The following is a 20202-nucleotide window of genomic DNA, read 5'->3' as shown; positions in this document are numbered from 1 at the left end:
AGCGAGTGATTCATACATCCGTACCTGTTGTCATACATTTTAGACAATCTATAAAGCAAGCGAATGTTTCATCTATGCTATTCGTCGGTGTAGCTCACTTAGGAAAAGAAAAGGATAGACAAATATTTTGTATACGAGGTAAGGCAGGATAACTATCAATGCGTCTAAAAACATATGTCTCCAACACCCAAACGTGATGAAAAAAGAGTGAATGGGAGTGTTGGTGCCTCACGGTAGCAACACCAAGGAGGGTTAAGCAGGATGGTACTCGCCTGCTACCTCAAGATCTCATCATCAGCTACCAACACTCCAAAAGCAAGAAATATGTGGCTGTATATATGCATTCAAGGCTCCGCCTGTTCAACTCCAATCGTGAGTCTGGAATATATAATGTACAACAACGGTTGTGTGACTGCCTGTATCAGATGCCTACCCTGAGTGGTGTCATCGATAATTAATGCTGGTGTGTCCCCGTCCCGTTAGGTGTCTACCCAGCATCTAAGTCCTTCCTTGAAACTTCCTCGTGTTTAGCATCCTGTTCGGTAAGCTGTGACCCCTTACAGTGGCATACCTTTTATGGAGTTCGTACCTGACCCATACGCGTTAAATCCTCCCGCTCCAACTGCGGTTGCCCAGCTTACCGAACAGGATGCTAAACACGAGGAAGTTTCAAGGAACTCACGATTGGAGTTGAACAGGCGGAGCCTTGAATGCATATATACAGCCACAAGGACTCAAGGGTAAAGGTATGCCCATGGTGGGCAATATCCCGGTAAATATGATATGGCGTGATTCATAATGCAATACATAGGATACCAGTCCCGTGGTAAACCGGTTGCCAACCAAGCCTGTCCTGTGTTGTTATGTTTGTTTTCTTTTGTCTCCAACAGAATTGTTTTTAATTGACAAACAGAGGTGCAGGGTGAAATGAACAGACCCCACGCCCTGAAGAAGTTGCCGTGAGTTTTTGTCCAGTGGCAATGAAACATGTCGGCATTTTAAACATGAGCAATCACGCAGCTTAGAATAAAAAACGCAAGCCAGTGTGATCTAGCTCAAAATTGCGATATCATTGTATATCACTATGGGGTTCAATATGGTGCACATATTATAGCACAGTTCTTTTTTCTTTAACCACATACCCTAGCACTTGTACAGTCAATTATTGTTTTTCCTACACATATTTCTTGCTTTTGGAGTGTTGGTAGCTGATGATGAGATCTTGAGGTAGCAGGCGAGTACCATCCTGCTTAACCCTCCTTGGTGTTGCTACCGTGAGGCACCAACACTCCCATTCACTCTTTTTTCATCACGTTTGGGTGTTGGAGACATAAGTTTTTAGACGCATTGATAGTTATCCTGCCTTACCTCGTATACAAAATATTTGTCTATCCTTTTCTTTTCCTAAGTGAGCTACACCGACGAATAGCATAGATGAAACATTCGCTTGCTTTATAGATTGTCTAAAATGTATGACAACAGGTACGGATGTATGAATCACTCGCTCACAGTGTGAACAGGTCCTTTTGTATACAGATAGGATAATTCCAAACAAGGAAGGTAGAGCAGCTTTGATTTATGAAGCTCATCTTGGGGAGGGTCTGTCACATCAGGGAATCTCTAAAACAATCTTAGCATTAAAAGAGATGTGCTGGTGGCCTGGAATGAATACACTTATTCACATCTTCATCAATAACTGCATAGGCTGCAATAGACAGCGTGGTACAGAATGCCACCAGACACCAGACTACAAAGTAGCCTGCCCAGTACAGACACCATTGTTCGACAGCATTAGAATACCTACGTACAGGCGTCCTTTTGGACAAATGCAATCCCATAAACACTAACTCAAGGTTTCTATGGATGTGGCCTCAGCGCTCGGCTGACGCACAAACTGTTATAAAAGATTTGCGAGTCTTTATCAGCACATACGCAATTGGCACACTACATTCTGACCAGGGCCCTGCGTTTAGCTCTCAGGCTTACAAAGAAGCCATGGCCGTTTCATCCTGAGGGAAATTCTGTTGTGGAAAGGAAAAACCGGGACATAAAGCAGTCTATAACAGCTAGAGTATTAGGTTCGGATGATGGGTGGGTCAAACATCTTTACGGGGTCCAACGCTCATAAAACAATTTGCCAAGAAGTTCTCTGGGGGGGTCACTCCATATGAGGTCCTATTTGGGACAAGAATGTGGGTTCCTGATCTCAAATGTAAAGGCACAGTGGTGGAAAATAAACCCTTTGATATCAAAGATCGTTTGGCTCTTTTACAGGATCTAAATGAACTAAGATCGAAACAAAGCAACGTGTTCCTGAAGCCAACCAACACTGGGGAAAAAACAGCCATCCCAGCAAGGCCTGTCTGGATCCCAAAGCTTGGGGATCTAGTCAGAGAGAAGATTGCGGACAAGAAGGAATTTGGGCCTTCTTACAGACAACCAGTACCTGTCCTAGCCATCCACGGAACAAGAACAGTACTTCTGCTACCCCTTGCTGGAAGAAAGGAGAAAAGATTTGTATCAATTGACCTCATCTAACCACACTATGTGGCAAATACTAAACAGGAGGCCTCGTGGACTCCGACCTAGTAGCAAACGTACTCCTCGCGCTACTATCCAAGAGGTTCAGACTGAAAGGCTCATCACCATCGAGAATTCAGCAGTAACAGATGAAGGACTATGCAACCATGCTTGGAATTCATCCCTCTTGTAACTCAAATAACAGTTCATCCATACACACCTGTCTACACCAATGTAACACGTGATCAACTGGTTCCAGCGATTTCAAGGAATCCTGATGCAATTCCAGCAATTGACCGAACTGCTTCTGGCTACTTCATTAACTTTGATACGTTTTCTGAGGATCCAAGTGAGCCCAAAACGACGCCAGCCCAAATAACTTCCAAAGAACAAGTACAAGACTTTTTTCATTTTCTGAAAGAGACATATCTGGTTTCGTGAATGGCAGATATATTCATTTGGACACTGAAAGTAAACATGTGAACTTACTTGTAAAACCACACAAGTCATTCCAACGTAAAGCAAGAGACTTGTCAGCAGTGAACATCACAGCCGTTCCTATACAAGATGGTATAGTTTGGGACAAAACCGATTATGATATATTCGGCCCGTCTGAACTTTTGAAGATTCCACACTTATTTAAAATTCATTAAGTGACTTTATTACCTCTAGTACCTATTCTGATGATCGGGACATTGAGACTGTTAATAACATGATGTCTGATCTAGAAAGGTCTGCTGCATTTTCTAACAATGAACACTTCATCAGACTACAAACAGCTTTTTTGTTATAACCACTATAATCATAATTTCTTGCATAAATCTGCAACACCTAGAAATGTGTTTATGTTTAACCAATGAGAACATTGTCCTACACCACCAAACGGTAGTTTAAAAACATTTGCAGATAAGTTTCCATATTTTTCAGGATACAATACATCTGATCCAGAAACATTTTTCTATAGAAATGTAAACAAAACAGGACAGAAAAGTATGTTAACAAATACTAAACAGATTTATTCTTTAGCCTTTATTGCCCAACTGTCTATAAAAGGGTTTGACTTTTGAAAGACGCAATTGACACAAAATCTGTCTGGGGTTCTAAAGATTGGCAAGTGCAGGGGATGGAAGCTTTGTTTAGAGAGTGTATCATCCCACAGCAAATAATGTTTTTGAATGACTCTGTGCAACAAACATCTTGCCTTGGATTAGCCAAGATCAAGGACATGAACACACCGTCTGTGCCGACACCTGCAAGTAATAGCACTTCACAGGAAGCGGTCACAGTAGACACCATACTACAACACAACAGATCAGATCCTGATTGGGAAAATTGGTTGCTCTGGCCCACAGACACAAAAATCTGTCAAGAAAGATTCCTGAATAGAATACAGGGTTTTAATATCAACACGCCAGAACCATATATGTTCAAAGACAGTATCCAGGGGTAGTAACAACATACACTGTAGGAAAATTGTGCCTCAAATCGTTATAAAAATCTACACTCGAGGATGTGAAACAACACTTATGTTTACTTAAAGAAGTCGCAGACCTTAGGGATTTCTTGCTAGGACCAAGAAAACTGCGTCAAAAACATTTCATATTTGCTGGCATCTATGATGCTTATAATGAAATATGGAAGGTTACACAAGCAGAAGCAGCAGAAAGAATACGAGAAATTGATTGTGTTAATTTAGAGAAATCTCTCGCTGTGGTTGACAATGGGTTAACGACTCTGTCATCCAGGATATATTCACTGGGCAACATTGTATCCTCTGCTATTGAAATACTGGAACAAGATTTAGCCATACTGCAACAAGGCCAATCTCAATTACGTTCCATTATGTTCATAGGCTGGAAGCTGCAATCCTTGCGTGCAGGCTATATGCCTTGGCGTTTCATCAACACGTCATCTCTGTTTACAGAATACAATCTCACTGATAAACAGATCGAACTGGCACAAAGAGGAGCAAAGTATACAGTGCTGAGCATTGAAAAATTGGAAAAATTGCCGTTTACGGTAGCAGAAAAACCAGCTACAGAATGGATCATTCATGGCAAAATAGCTCTGCCTGTTACAACTTTCCATTTTCAGTATTTCCTCAAACAGATGCAAGCAGGCAAATATGAAAGGTTGGGTAAAGAATACATCAAGACATCCTGGGATTTACCTTACATACACAGATGTTGGAGTGGGGGTCGTGAAGTGTTCCTTAGAGGTACACACTGTGAAAATGCACTGAGCGGGTCACTCATTTGTCGGGCTATTAGTTTACACGGGGCTTGTAACGGTTCTGTGGCAAACCTGTCCTGCCACCTGCAAGGTACACCAGCTGCTGTGATTAATCCAACTTTTGGCCAACTTTCGAATGGGCGTTACCTCATGTTGAATGATCAGAGTTGCTGTGGCATGCTGCCAGGAATCCCATATCTGGTAACGGATAGTGCCAGGGTCACTTGCTGTATGCAAGTATTGTTCCCCCAAATAGACACAGTCAGGGAGTCCCCTTTATGACCTTCATTGAATGTTTCTTCTATACGATTTGATACTTTAAGCAGAATGAAAGCCATGCTTTTACAACAAACCGTGCCTTTGACCTCGGCCAAAGAAACCAATGATCTACAAATTGCAAGGACTTCGGCTGAGATACAGGCTTTAATAAGTACAGACTGCCCTATACATTTCGTAGAAATGATGGAACGTATCTTCAGTATGTCTGATACGAGCAGCATTGTACATGTATTTAAGAGCATATGTTTAGGACTCTTAGCACCTTTTCAGGCAGTCCTCGGTATCATTCCAAACTTCGTGCTATCGCTGTTTGGTGGTCTGCCACTAAATCTAGCACTCGTTGCAGGAATCCTATTTTTATTCCTACTACTATGCTATGGCAAGTCAATCCACCGGCATCACTCCCAGCAACTTGGAGAAAGCTCTCCTAGAAAGGAAGTGTTGTGAGCGTATAGTACAACTTTTGGAGTTACCTCGTCTACGAGAATTAAATACAACATGGTTTCTGTCATTCAGACCAATATGGCACGATTGCATCTTAACTGTTCTGTGCTGCCTGCTTTGTGGTGAAGAATGTGTGCTAGACAAATGTCTATCACTCCCATCAGTCATGCCAACGGACATCGATACTCTGCTGGACCCGATAATGGCCCATGCTCTGTGTTGTCCCCAGAGGCTTCCAATCCTGATGACAGCATTCGTTGAGATCTCACAGACGCGACATGCTACTGCTGAGGTACGAGATGGATCAACAGGCACATAGGTAACATCGGAAACGAACATTGCTACTGGCGATGCTTCACATCTATGTGCAGTTAAACTTCTAAACGAGGTATTCCAACTATCACCGACATCGGTAGACTATCTTTTGTCTACAGGAGTAGAGGATTTCATGTTTTCACCAGACCCTTGCACTGACTTTGATTCGTCTCACAGTGTACCAGGGATGCTATGAATTTGGCCGCCATATTTTCAAAACAGAACAAAAAAACTTGGAACGCATCTTAGAATTGACTTTTTTCTAAATTTGAATATACATGGCAATTCAAGTCAATCTGCTTACAGTAGAACTATTCATAGAGAACAAACTTCTTTGAACACTTCCAGGGACACATTGTCACCTTTATTCACCACAATTTCATTTATGTACCATGACATGAAATGGCGTTTGAAATTTTCATATATATTGTGAACCGTTTTCATCTTATGTATATATTCATGATTCATTTATTTGGCATCTTTTGTAAACATATGCTTAGAATGAGCAACAGCTTTAATATGTAGAGCACCTCTGCATTTCATGTCTAGCTAAAGTTTTTTTTAATAACAAAGACTTATTTTAGTGTGCTTTTACAAATGTTTTCCAAGGCCCTTCTGCTAACTCACTGTAGTATGTTCTTTCACAATAGCCTGCTATTGCTCAAGTAACTAGTTTTCCTGCCATTACTGGATTACATTAGCATTTAGAGGGCAGATTAAATATTCATGTAGTGGGATAGGGCTTAGATGATAAAGCAATATGACGTTTAATGGAGCTGTGTTCTGATTTGCTAAGAGGGTAATACTTTTGCTCACACAAGGATGATTTTGCTGAAATTTCTGATTTCTCATGCAAGAAAGCTGTATAAAAACTATCAGTTTTGGGGCTAAGACTTTCTGATGCTACTAGGAATGCTCTCCATTTTCTTATTGATTTTGCTGCTCACTTGGGAGTTACAATTATTCTGCTTTTACGCTGTATTATGTATTACTCAAATTTACTGAGAGCCCTTATTGCAATGACTTTCTGCATTTACATTTATGATGTTTGTACCACACCTGCTGAATTTATGTAATAAATCCTTAAAATGTCTATTTCTTACTTAATTGACTGTATTTGTTATATTCTCTACGGTACCTTATCTCGGGGACATACTAACTCATGAAATTGAGCTTTAATGATTCATTCACCCATGGACTTGCTTTTGAGGCAATATTTTGGGGTGTAAAATGTTAGGGGTTCCTGTGCCCACACTGGCTGCATTGCATATGTGTCAGGCGGTGGCTTTTACAGCCCGGCCTCACACAGACACAGTATACATCTGATATGCTGCACTAACTTCAGGCAATGCAGAATGTTAGGTAATGGTCATTTAGGGCCTGTCAGTCACTCACCTTTATGCCTCATCACAAGCCACGATAAAGGGTAAAGTACAGCCTCCTGTCATCTTCGATCTTCTGACTGGGTAAGCTTACAAACTTTGCTCTGGTGCACTGCTCGCTCGACCTGGGATTTAGAAATTGTGGACCTTTTAGGTGCAGAGTAAATATGTTTTGTTTTCAGCAGCTTTCACATCCTGTGCATGAGTGAGTGCATGTGTATCTGTCTGTGAGCCTACATGCATGCATGCATGCACTAAAGTATACAAAAAAGTGATAGGTGTAAAGCTTAAATTGATCTTAACCACTGGTGATTAGTTGGGCCGCATCCCAGTCTATAGTTATTTTACACACCATATCATCTTAGTTTGAACCCAGCCATATGCAAATCATTCCTGACCATGCTCCAGTGCTACCAGTCCAACCCGAACTGCCAGGCCAGGTCCTCCCTAAAGTGGAAAACAAGCAACCCAGGAACGGTTTCACCCTAGTTAGGGCTCATCAGTCAGGTAACCCTTGGTTCCAGTGACACACTAAAGTATACTAAAAAGTGATGAATGGAATCCTTGAATTAATCTCAGCCACTGGAAATTACTTGGGCCACATCTTAGTCCATTGTTATTTTGAACACCATGTCACCTCATTTTGGATCCAGCCATATGCAAAACAGTCTTGATCCTTGTAAGCTAATATTTTCAACTAAAGGAATGTATTTGTGAAATATGTTTAAAGCTGACATTTGAGCCAGAATTCATGCTGTGTTTGGGACTCTTTTTCTGATTTTCGTTCCTTGGCTCCACATGACATTTACTCCAATGGTTGTTACTTCACAGCTTACATGGAGACTTTTCATCATCTGCGCAATTGCATTGATAAAGCTTGTGTTATATTGTCACTACTACGGACTGAGCATGTGATTGGTGTTACTTTTCGGCTCTCTGATCCTGTGATCTATGAGCATGTGAGAGTAGCACTGTTCTCTGTGGGTTGTGATTATGAGTTTTGTGCAACCTTAGAATTGTTCACCCTGCCCCTACCATGTACATTCTCAGTTATAACACACAACTGAGCATCTACTTGGAAGGGACAAGATGGAAATAAGAAGTGATGAAAGACACTATGTACATTTTGACAACCCACAACCCTCCTGAGGCACAGCCGGGAGCGAGAAGTTAGCGAGCACTGTAGAAATTGACTTTTTAAAATTGTGTATACTTGTGTTTTTAAAGCGATTGCACTTTACCTGAATAGACTGCTAGAAGCCTCCCCAACAGCGAGTCTTGCGCTGGGAAGGAGAGTACACAGGAGCTCTGTCAGGCGCCATCGACCACGCCGAGCAGAGGGACACGCCCCCCTCGAGGCCACGCCCCCTTCCTGATAGTACATCTGCAACGCTGCAACTCGAGCGCGCCAGAAACCCACAACCCTCCTGAGGCACAGCCGGGAGCGAGAAGTTAGCGAGCACTGTAGAAATTGACTTTTTAAAATTGTGTATACTTGTGTTTTTAAAGCGATTGCACTTTACCTGAATAGACTGCTAGAAGCCTCCCCAACAGCGAGTCTTGCGCTGGGAAGGAGAGTACACAGGAGCTCTGTCAGGCGCCATCGACCACGCCGAGCAGAGGGACACGCCCCCCTCGAGGCCACGCCCCCTTCCTGATAGTACATCTGCAACGCTGCAACTCGAGCGCGCCAGAAACCCACAACCCTCCTGAGGCACAGCCGGGAGCGAGAAGTTAGCGAGCACTGTAGAAATTGACTTTTTAAAATTGTGTATACTTGTGTTTTTAAAGCGATTGCACTTTACCTGAATAGACTGCTAGAAGCCTCCCCAACAGCGAGTCTTGCGCTGGGAAGGAGAGTACACAGGAGCTCTGTCAGGCGCCATCGACCACGCCGAGCAGAGGGACACGCCCCCCTCGAGGCCACGCCCCCTTCTCGCCATACAATAATGTGTATGCACAGGAAGCGCAGCGGACGAGCGCAGCGGGCGCGACGATTGCGCGCCGAAGGCGCGCATAAGGCAAGCTCGTCTGCGCTCGTCCGCGCCGAGTCCGGGCCAAGGGCCACATCCCCTGGACAAATAAACCACCACATAGGGCCACGGAAATACTCAAGTGAGGAACTAAAAAGTTGGAGACCTACCACCTTATGCCCCAAGATAGAACCACATACAGAGGGCAAGAAATGTTCGTCATGTCCACTCACTTTAGATTTTCTTCCCGCCAAAAATATGGCTAACACCGGGATACCAAAGCACAGAAATTATAATCTGAAAGTCGGTCTGATCAATACAAGGTCACTGGTTAAGCACAATATACAAACGTCCGAATTAATAAACGGACAGAAAATAGATATATTATTCGTCACTGAAACATGGGCAGACGAGGCATCAGATGCTGACCTAGCATTAGCCATTCCAGACGGATACTCCCTCTCCAGAGTTGACAGAAAAATTAAACGAGGAGGAGGGATAGCGATTATAGCTAAGGATTCATTGAAGGTAAAAACCTCAGACAAAGGTAATACCGCAGACTGTGAAACATTGTCATTCCAAATAAAGATCATAGAGAATTACACTTTTAATGGAATACTAATATATAGACCACCCAATGCGAAAACCCCCTTAATCGACTTACTAAGCCCCTTTCTGGAATCAAGTGTGACATGTCCCGACTATACCATCCTAGGTGACTTTAATCTACACTTAGAGAAAAAATCAGACCCTAAGATAGCAGCATTTATTGATGCTATGGCTAACTTTGACCTGGAAAACAAAGTCAACGTCGAAACTCATAATGCTGGACATACACTAGACGGAATTTTCTCGTCGTGTCAGAACCTGCACAATGTAGAGACTCTCCCTATCCCATGGACTGATCATAAACTAGTAACCTTTACGCTAGAAATTAAAAAGGAGACGGGAAGACCAGTGGACATTATTAGGCAGATAACATACCAGGACTGGACTAAAATTGACAACCAGGCGTTCAAGGAGAAACTCCAAATATCCTACCCCACATTGGATGATAACTGTAATACAGCCTGTAAACAATTTAATGAGTGGATAGATAAGGCAGTCAATTCGGCTGTCCCTCAAAAAAAGGTAACTGTGAAAAGAAAAACCCCATCACAACCCTGGTTCTCAGATGCGCTAAGAACACAAAAACAAATTTGCAGAAAAGCAGAGAAAAAATGGAGAACCAAATACGATGCCCACCTCAGACAAGAATATAATGTCACATTAAATAATTATAAAAAATTAATAATTGAAGAAAAAGGTAGATACTTCACTAATAAAATTAATGAGTCAAAAAACTGCAGTAAAACTCTTTTTGACACTGTCAAAAAACTTTCAAAGTTTGAAAACAATAATCAGGAAGCACTGTCATTGGAATTCTGCAATACACTTGGTGACTTCTTTGTTAACAAAGTCTCATCAGTATACAACTCCTTTAAAAATCAGAACAGTGAAACTCTGGAAAAAGATACATCCCACCCAATTAAATCAGAAACTCAACAAGACCTAATACCAGCCTTTAGTTTCACACCACCTACAGCTGAGCAGATACAGAAAGAAATCCTTACCTGCAACTCAGGTAGCCCAACTGACCCCTGCCCACCCCGAATAATGCAGGCTTGCTCCACTGAACTAAGCCTGGTGTTGGAAAAACTATTCTCCAAAATTATCATTACCAACACCTTCCCTGACGAATGGAAAATGATATCCATTAGGCCACTGCTAAAAAAAACCAATCTGGACGGCGAAAATCCTAACAACTACAGACCAATAGCCAGGATCCCTTTTGCCGCTAAAATTCTGGAGAAACTGCTAAATAAACAATTATCCCAACATCTGATGGACGGAGAATGGCTAGACCATTCACAATTTGGTTTTAGGGCGGAGCATGGAACAGAGACAGCCTTGATTACAGCAGTGGAAGAACTCAGGACAATAATGGATAACGGATCGAAGGCCGCATTGATATTACTTGACCTATCGGCGGCCTTCGATACGGTTAGCCACGAAATCCTCATAACACGGCTAAAAACAGCAAATATTCATGAGTCAACCTGTGCTCTTATAGCCTCATATCTGGAAAATAGAACATTCTCAGTTGAATCAGGAGAAGCAAAGTCTAATCTGTTCAGCTTGCCATGCGGAGTTCCGCAGGGATCATCGATGAGCCCCACGCTTTTTAATTTATATGTAGCCCCACTCGCGCAAATAATAAGAGGTGAGGGATTCACCCCTATATCCTACGCCGACGACACCCAAATTGTGGTGTCAATAAACAAAGAGGTACAAGACACAGCAGCAAAATTCCAATGCTGCATGACAAAAATCAGCCAATGGATGCAAATGAATTGCTTGAAATTAAACGGCGATAAGAGTGAAGTATTGATACTAGGTGGTGACACAAACATATGGTCACCTTTATGGTGGCCCACAGATATGGGAAGATGCCCAGATTCGTCGGAAAAGGTAAAAAACCTAGGAATAATGCTAGATACTAACCTCTCATTTGACGCTCAAGCAAGCAAACTAGCATCATCACTCTGGTACATCCTGAAAATGATAAGAAAAATACTACCTTATATACCGCACGACTCTCGGAAAACAGTGGTGACGGCATTGGCCTTGTCCAGATTGGATTATGGAAATGGTCTATATGTCGGAGCAAGGAGGAAAATTCTTCTTAAATTACAACGCCTGCAGAATGCAGCAGCGAGGCTGATTGATATTGGAAATTCCAAAGTTCGAAAGAGTAAGCCACAAACTTAAGAGCTTGCATTGGCTCCCAATTGCAAGTAGGATAGAATTTAAGTCATTATGCTTGGCATACAAAGCAATAAATGGAACGGGATCAAAATTTCTAAAAACACACCTACAACTGTATGAGCCAAATAGACTTCTGAGATCCGGACAAAGGAAACTCATAAAAGTACCCAGATACAGAAGAACAAACTGGGGAGGCAGAAGCTTCCTAGTGCATACGGCAAAAATGTGGAACCAACTACCGCTGGAATTGAAAAACAGTCCATCTCTGAAAACCTTCAGAAAGGGAGTCAAAACATGGCTTTTTGCTAAACAGCCCTAACTACATACTTAGGAGTCAGTGGGAATCTCAGCGCCAAGACGCCTTTTGGCATTCGCGCGCTATACAAATTTAAAAATCAAAAAAAATCAAATGTGACCTTGCACACTGTCAAGAAGAGATGGATGTTCAGCAATAGTTTAAAGAATATTATGATGAAATCAATTGTTTTGCCACTACTTTTTCAACGTGTCTAGTGCAGAGTAAATACCAACCTTCATGGGTTGTTTGCCTGGCTGCCGACAATACAATAGAATATTTCATTGGCACCCTTTCAATACTTGTAGGTTTTTTAACCAATGCATGAGATAATTGTGATGTAAAATGCTCTATTCTGCTATTTTGTAAAAACAAATCTTGGGCAGAGAGCTCCTTGACCATCAAACCCCTCTGAAGAAATGTTGCTGTCCTTTTCGATGTCTTGCTTAGTCAAAAACAAAGGGGCATATTTACATAAATATGTTGGAGCGTGGAGTTGTGCCAAATTTGGCAGCGTCGTGCTGTGACATTCTTTACAAGAATACAGTGCACCCCTGTGTTTCCCCTAGCGCTGGCACAAAGAAAGCTACCTAGCACCAGTGCAGGCACCCTGCAACCATGTAGCAAGGGTGCCTGCAGGGACAATTGATTAGGTGCAGGAAGGGACACCTTCCTGCACATAAACAATAATTCATGGCAATTTGGTCTTTCTATGTGTGCAGCAGAATGCAGCACAGAAGGAAAGAGAAAAACACTAGGACAAATTAATAATTTTTCCTCATATCGCCATTCTAACACCTGGTATTCCATGGCGTTAGGTTTTGGCGCTGCCTCCGCCTTGTAAATCTGGGACAGAGTCAAAAAGCAATGGGTGTTGCGGTGGAACACCCAGAACAGCCCCCATTGCACGCCCCTTTGCTGCAGAGTACTGCGGCAGAAAGGGGCATATTTACAAGGTGCTGTTAAGCCACGCTAAGTGGCTTAGCGGCACCTAGTTAATATGGAAAATGGCCCCATGCCACTAGAGCATAAAATAAATGACGCTCTGGTGGCAATAGGGGCTTGTAAATATGCCCCAAAGACTTTTATTAACACAACACCACTTTGTAAGTTTACTGGCCGGGCTGCCACTGCTACTAATTACACGTTAGCCTATCCTCTCATTTGAAACTTGGAAAAGATAAAAGAAAGAAGTTGTACTTTAACTGCAGGAGTTACCACAATGACATCTGCCCTGACCCACACCTGCATCTCTGCCTGAGAGGACTTATCTTAAAGCTGCTAAAGACATCACTTGACCAACCCCCCAGTGTCACTGGATTCTTGTTTTCTGTGGATATACATATTGTCAATGTACATATATGTGATGGTAAGTATAGTATATCTAACCTCGCCTTTATATACGTACCTTCATGATATTTTTGCTGTTGATACTTTGGATATAATAATTTTGTAGTACAATATTTAAACTTGATATTGCTGTTATCCAAAATGGCAGAACTGAGTCTGGAACATAATTCCCTACTCTATCTCGCTCTTGCTTTCTGCTTTTTCACACTCTCTCTCTCATCTCTTCTCTTAGCCCCCACCCCCATAACCCACTCCTTCTGAGCGGCACCAGCTCTCCCATTCGAGGAGAGTGGTTCCTCCATGTCTGCAAAGTGCCTTCTCTTGAAAGACGTCAAGTGCCATAAAACATATTGACAGGTAGTGAGTTCGATTGAAAGTAAAATTATTGCTTTATTAAAAGTCTTTAAGCAGTGCACCATCTCTCCCAAAAAAGTCTAAGAGTGGGTGTCATAGAGAACCACTCATTCTTAGAGGATATCCCTCAGTCATTCTGCCAGTTCCTCTTCCAGCATTATCTTTGACTAAGGTCAGTCCTTCAATAGTTCCTCAGATACCTCCTCAGATAGTTCCCCCCCGGACCCTCCCTCAGCGCCTTGAGACCGTCAAGGGTGAGTAGCGCACTTACAATGCCTTGATTGATTGATTGATACATAAGCTTGAGGAATTCAGGCTTGGGTGAGGCGTTACATCCTGGGAAAAAAGAAAAGGTTCCATGGTGGAACATTCCATTTTGCAACTGTGTCTGTGACACATGAAAACCTTTTCATGTGTCTGCAAGTGTCTCCAGAGAAGAATGTAAATGTAAACTTTATTGTGTGATTAGTAAACACCTTTGCAATCAGTGACATGGTAAAACCCATACATAAAATGAGTAAAACAACACTTTTCTATAAAATTACAGTGATTTCGATACTCTAAAGAGAATGTAAAACTAACTTGTATTACTGGCGATAAAAATTATTTATGTATCTTAGAAGACAGAAAATGTCAGCTTTGAAAACCGACCTCCTAAAAAATCCCGGGCCCAGTGCAGGTGTCTGTAAATTGTTTGTAAAATCTTGGCCAAGCTAGCATAAGAATTAAAATTGGTCATCCAAGAGGATATGAATCGATTACGACCAGCGTCCTGTAAATAGCTAACAGTCGGTGAGACTGAATTGGTGACGAATTTATTAGGGTGGTGCCGAAATTAGTTTTGCTTTTACTGCGTTCATGAAGCAAACAAAGCTGCAAGCCAACCGGACATCTTTACCCTCAAAGCAAGCCTTCACTGCCTGTCTACATGTTTGTATCTGGTTTTCATTTAAGCGCAGCTTTACAAACTGTCTTCGTTCCAGATCTAAACTCTTGCAGACGCACAGTAAGTGTAAAACATCCTCTTTGATCTCACCACACAGTCTGCAATGGTTTGTTGGATGTGTGCGTTTCCATGGTGGTAAATGCGGCTTTGCGGGTAAGATTCCCAGCCTCAGAGCCAAGAAACTTTCCTTCATGATTCTCGAGAAGCTTGTTTCTGGCTATGGTTGTGCCGTACACCTCGAGTAACTCTGGATTACAAACCAGCTGTGAGCCCTTCTACTTAGGTCTGTTTTGTATTTTTCAAGGGATGAAATCTTTACAGATTTATTTACCAACACCTTGAAGCTGTTATAGGGAAGACCAGGTTCCCACCGGTCCTGTAGAGCGAGCTGCCTTATTCCTGACTGGAGGTAGACCATGGCAGGACCATCGTTTTTCCATCGCATCTCCTTCCCTAGGTATGAGTTTTATGAGCTTAGCTCCCTTTATTTTTTACCAGCACTTGGCATAGACACCCTTCCGTGTTATTTGCTGTTATTGAAGGATAAACTCTAGCCCTAATTGTGCTGGAGTGGTGTACTGCGGGAGATTAAATATTATTTTCACTGCTTTCGAGACCACCTTATCCAAAATGTTCTCGTCTGCCCCTCTAAATGGTTCGCTGCCGTACGCAATTGAAGGTAAAAGCTTTGCTCGAAACACTTCCAACAGAGGGACTAGGTTGGGGCCTGCTATTTTGTGCTTGATGTTTTTTAGCGTAACGGCCAATTGGGTCCCTCTGCCTTTGATAGCCACTTTTTGTTTGTAGAACGTTCCCTTCCTGTCAAAGATTATTCCCAAGTTGTTGTATTCCGCAACAGTCTCCAGCTGCCTTCCACCAAGCAGCCATCTTGGTTGGTTTTTGGTGCGCCGTTGGTTGAATACTATAACTTTAGATTTCTCTAGATTTATACTTAGCCCATTCTTGTCTGCAAAATTGCTCGTGGAGTTTGCCAAATGCTGCAGGCCGACTGGAGTTCGACTGATCAATATCAGATTGTCGGCGTACAATAAGTTTGAAAGTGTCAAACCGCCCAAGTTCGGAGCGTGGGGATGGCAGTTGTCCAGCTCAGTGGAGAGGTCCGACACGAAGAGGTTAAATAGGGTTGGGGCAAGGACACAAACCTGTTTTAAACCTTTGGTGGTTGATATTCTCCTTGACAGACTGTCGCCGGCCCCCAACTTGATTTGGACCCATGTCTTAGAGTGGAGTAAGATTAGCTGATTCAGAAGGCATGGGGCTATTTTCCACCCGGCTAGTTTTGTCCACAGTTTTCCTCTATCAATGCTATCAAAGGCAGCTTTCTAGTCAATAAAGCAGACAAATAATGGCTTATTGATTGTAGTATCTATTAAAAGCGAAACAGCTAGAATGTTTGTGGCTGTCCCCATGTTTTTTTGGAAGTCTGTTTGATTAATTGGAATTAAGGCTTTTTCCAGCGCCCACTCGGTAAGTTCAGCCAATAGGAGCCCTGCATAATATTTGGCCTCAATGTCAATGAGTGCAATGAGTCTGTAGTTCTCTGGTTCGGTCTTACTGCCTTTCTCATAGATAGGTGAGATAATCGATCCCTTCCAAGAGTCTGGTAATCGTTCATTTTTCAAGATGTTGTTAATGAGGGGTAATAACGCCCCGGCCCAATAGTTTGGGTCTTGCTTGTATATAATTGGTGGTAAGCCGTTAGGCCCAGGAGCTCCCTCGTTTCGACTTTTGGAGATTCTGTTCACAATCAATTTTATTGAGGGGGAAGGAGGAAGCTCTGAGCCTGGAGGTTTTAGGGACTACCGGCCGCGCTGGCGTACCGCCAAGACTTGTTTATTTTCACCTGCTTCCATGTTGAAATGATTATCGAGATATTTTCCCAAGCTTCCTCCGTTATATATGAGTTAATTCCTGGAGCTGTAGGGTTCACTATCCTCTTGACTGTGTACCAAAACCTGGCGCTGTTATTAGTTTTTGTGTCGTAAAACAGTTTTACCCATATTATTTTGTCGTTTTCCCTTTTCGCTTGCCAAATAATTTTCTTTTTGCAGGCCTTTAGCCTTCTTAGTTCCAGTTGTATGTTGCCTGCGGAGCAGTTTTGACGGAGACTTTGCATTGCTCAGTTTGTTTCGCCCCTTATTTGTCTTAATTCGGCATGTTGGTTTGCCGAAAAGATGGATTCTTTGATTGCTTGTTGGCTTGCTAAGAACTTCCAGTTTAATTTTTTGCCCAGTTTTCATTAAGTCTCTTTTGGGGCTAGATAGTTCGAAGCTTTTGATGAAGTTTTCCCAAGCTGTTAAGATGTTACCACACCGCAGTTTGTTTTCCTCCCACCGTATTTTTGATACTGCTAAGAGTTTTCCTGGGTTAGATGTGTTGCATTTGATTCTCCTATGATTACATGTGACCTTTGTATCTAAGTCAACAATTGGATAAGTAAGAGCCATTCCTTGAACGGCAAGTGTAAACTCTTGTGGTTGGTGATCGCTGGAGTCCGGCATTCCGATCCTGAAATCTTTTGTTAAACTATAAAGTGGTAAAGATACAAAGGTGTAATCTATTGCGGTATTTGAAAATGTGTTATGAAAGGTTGCAGCTTGGGGGCAGTACCCTGCAAGTCGGCTGTTTAATGCTACCAAGGACAGGCTTTCTAGGTTACTCAACAGGTCTTTAGAGATCTTAGTTGGCTTGGTCCCACTTGCACTCATCCTGGAGTGGAATTCCCCATTCTGATTGTTGATCAGCTGCCGGCGTGTCTGTGGCCGCGCTCCCTGTAAAGAACATATTGAAGTCGCCTGAGGTGATATAGTTTGAAGTCTTCTCCTCGGTGATTAGCTTTGTTAATTCTGCTACCAATTGCTTTGCGCCGATTTGTTTTTATTTCGGGGATGTAGATAGGTGTTAACAAGTATTAGCTGCTGTTTATCTTTAAAACCCGCTACTTCCAGCTGTATTGTTTTTATTTTGTGTGTTGAGGTGCTTTTGCTTGTTAATTCCTTAACAGTTGTTATGGTTTTAATCGAGGCATAAGTAGTAAGACCCCCTTTTAAATGACCGAATTTAAAGTTTCTAGTTGCTGGAAGATGGTATGATTTAAAATCTGGAAGTTGGAATGGATCTTCTAACCACGTTTCTTGAAGCAGGATTAGGTCGAATTGTTGAAAGTACTTCTATAAGGCTGTGTCTGTGGTTTTAGTTCCAAGGCCATTTATGTTCCAGGTGCAAAATTTCAAGTTTGGAGTGTTTGTTTCCTGTTCTAATCTCTGCCATAGGGTCTCTTGCCTTATATTTATAGTTTTTGCTATCCAGGACCAGTCCTTTGATGCATCAGTTTTATCTTGAACCCGAATGCTCCGAATAGTTGAGTTATTCCTCTTTGAAGCCTCTACAGAGGTACTGCGTTTCCTTTTCATGTGTCTGCAAGTGTCTCCAGAGAAGAATGTAGGCTCAGCCAGAATGGAAAGGAGACCTGAAGAAACTCAAGCTAAACTAAACTAACATTGTCAAAGTATTACACACTGTTCAATCAATCACGTGAGGGTCTCAAGGCGCTGGTCTTGAGGTCCTTCCTAAATTGCGGCAGCGATGGTGATTGTCTGAGGTGCAGATGCAGGGAGCTCCAGGTCTTCGCAGCGAGGTAATAGAAGGATTTTCCTCCTGCCGTGGTCTTGAAGATCCACGGAACGGTGGCCAGAGTTAGCTGGGAGAAGTGAAGATTTCTTCACTTCTAGGTACACAATCTTGATCCCAAGCTCCACGCCAGTCATTGCTCCATGTTAACATGTGAAAAGCCTGGTGGCCTTCTTCCAGCTTCTCAATCAGACAAAAAACACTCCGCTAATTTTGAACATCTGGTAGGTTAGTTTTTGCCTGATTTAAGAGACTTAGTCCTACTACTGCTACTGGCATAGCAGTCTCGATTCTCTCCCTAGTTACAGAATTCCTCTGACCAAGTGTGTCAAATATTTAAAAAATATATACAAACTAAAAACCTCCCAAGACAGCAATGAGTAATGAATATATAGAATCAAATCAACAGTCCATATATTGGTATGATATCTCTCACTTCCCCATGGCATTTCACTGAACAATTTCTCTATGAAAGAGGGCACATTTCTGTGGTAAGCTAATGTGTACCAGTGGCTGGCTGACCAAGCAAATATTCATCATGCTTGCAGACTTCTTTGGGTTCACCCAGATGACAGCCACCTGTAAAGGTTCGCTCTGCTGCCAGATCTGGTGGCTTAGTGGACTAATGTGTCCGCTATAAAGGCCTGTGTTTAACCTCATGCTCACAGGTACAAATCCTGCAGGTCCACTCAGCCTTTCATCCATCTGGGATCGATAAAATGAGTACCATTGGGTAACAATACACATCTATTATTCAGCGCCAAGATACCCTTCGCTGCGAATGTGCGTTTTACAAATACACATATTATGTTACGTTCTGCATACATATTAATGAAACAACCATGTCATGCCCATATGCCAATTCATAATATTTCGCAAGCAGCCATTGAGTTAGGAAACAGGTCGTCTGGCATTGTACATTACCTTGATGTCCATTGTTTGTGTGTTCGGTATACTTTAAACAATGTCAAGGGTTGCATGTCAGAAATTCATATAGATACATTTATTCCACTTGCATAAGTGACTCCAATAATCACACTTAACTCCACTACTACAAACTGGAAGAAATGCTTTAAACAGATTCCTCTGAGCACAGTAGTAACTCAACCACCAACAAATGTACTACAATAATAACCACTGAGCTAATCACTAACTTTAGATTATGGAATAACAGGCAGTAGCGTAGCGCGGGCGAGCCACAGGGGCGGTTGCCCTGGGCGCAAAATTCTTAGGGGCGCAAAATTTCTTAAAATCCAATAGATAAGCTTGGGGGTAAAGGTCAGGGACTCAGGAAGTGATAACAGTCCGCCCCAGGCACTGGCAACCCATGCTACACCGCTGCCAGCGGGGCATTTGTAGAAGCCCCTAGCACTACCGGAGCATCTCCGGTGGCACTATGCTCTGCACCATATTTACAAAATGGCCTTAAGACACTTTTGTGGCTTAGCGCCACTTTGTTAATGTTAATGTTAATAAAAATTTATAGAGCGCACGTACGCCGGGTGGCTTCATGGCGCTAAGGCTCGAAAAGCTGTCAGAGAAGATATAAGACTAAACCTGTGAAAATAGCCACGTTTTCAGGGATTTCCTGAATAACAAAAGGTCTGTGCAAGACCGTATTTCTAGTGGGAAGGAATTCCACAATTTAGGAGC

This window comes from Triturus cristatus, chromosome 6 (assembly GCF_964204655.1).
Source record: "Triturus cristatus chromosome 6, aTriCri1.1, whole genome shotgun sequence".
Taxonomy (NCBI): domain Eukaryota; kingdom Metazoa; phylum Chordata; class Amphibia; order Caudata; family Salamandridae; genus Triturus; species Triturus cristatus.
This window is presented reverse-complemented; position numbering follows the sequence as displayed.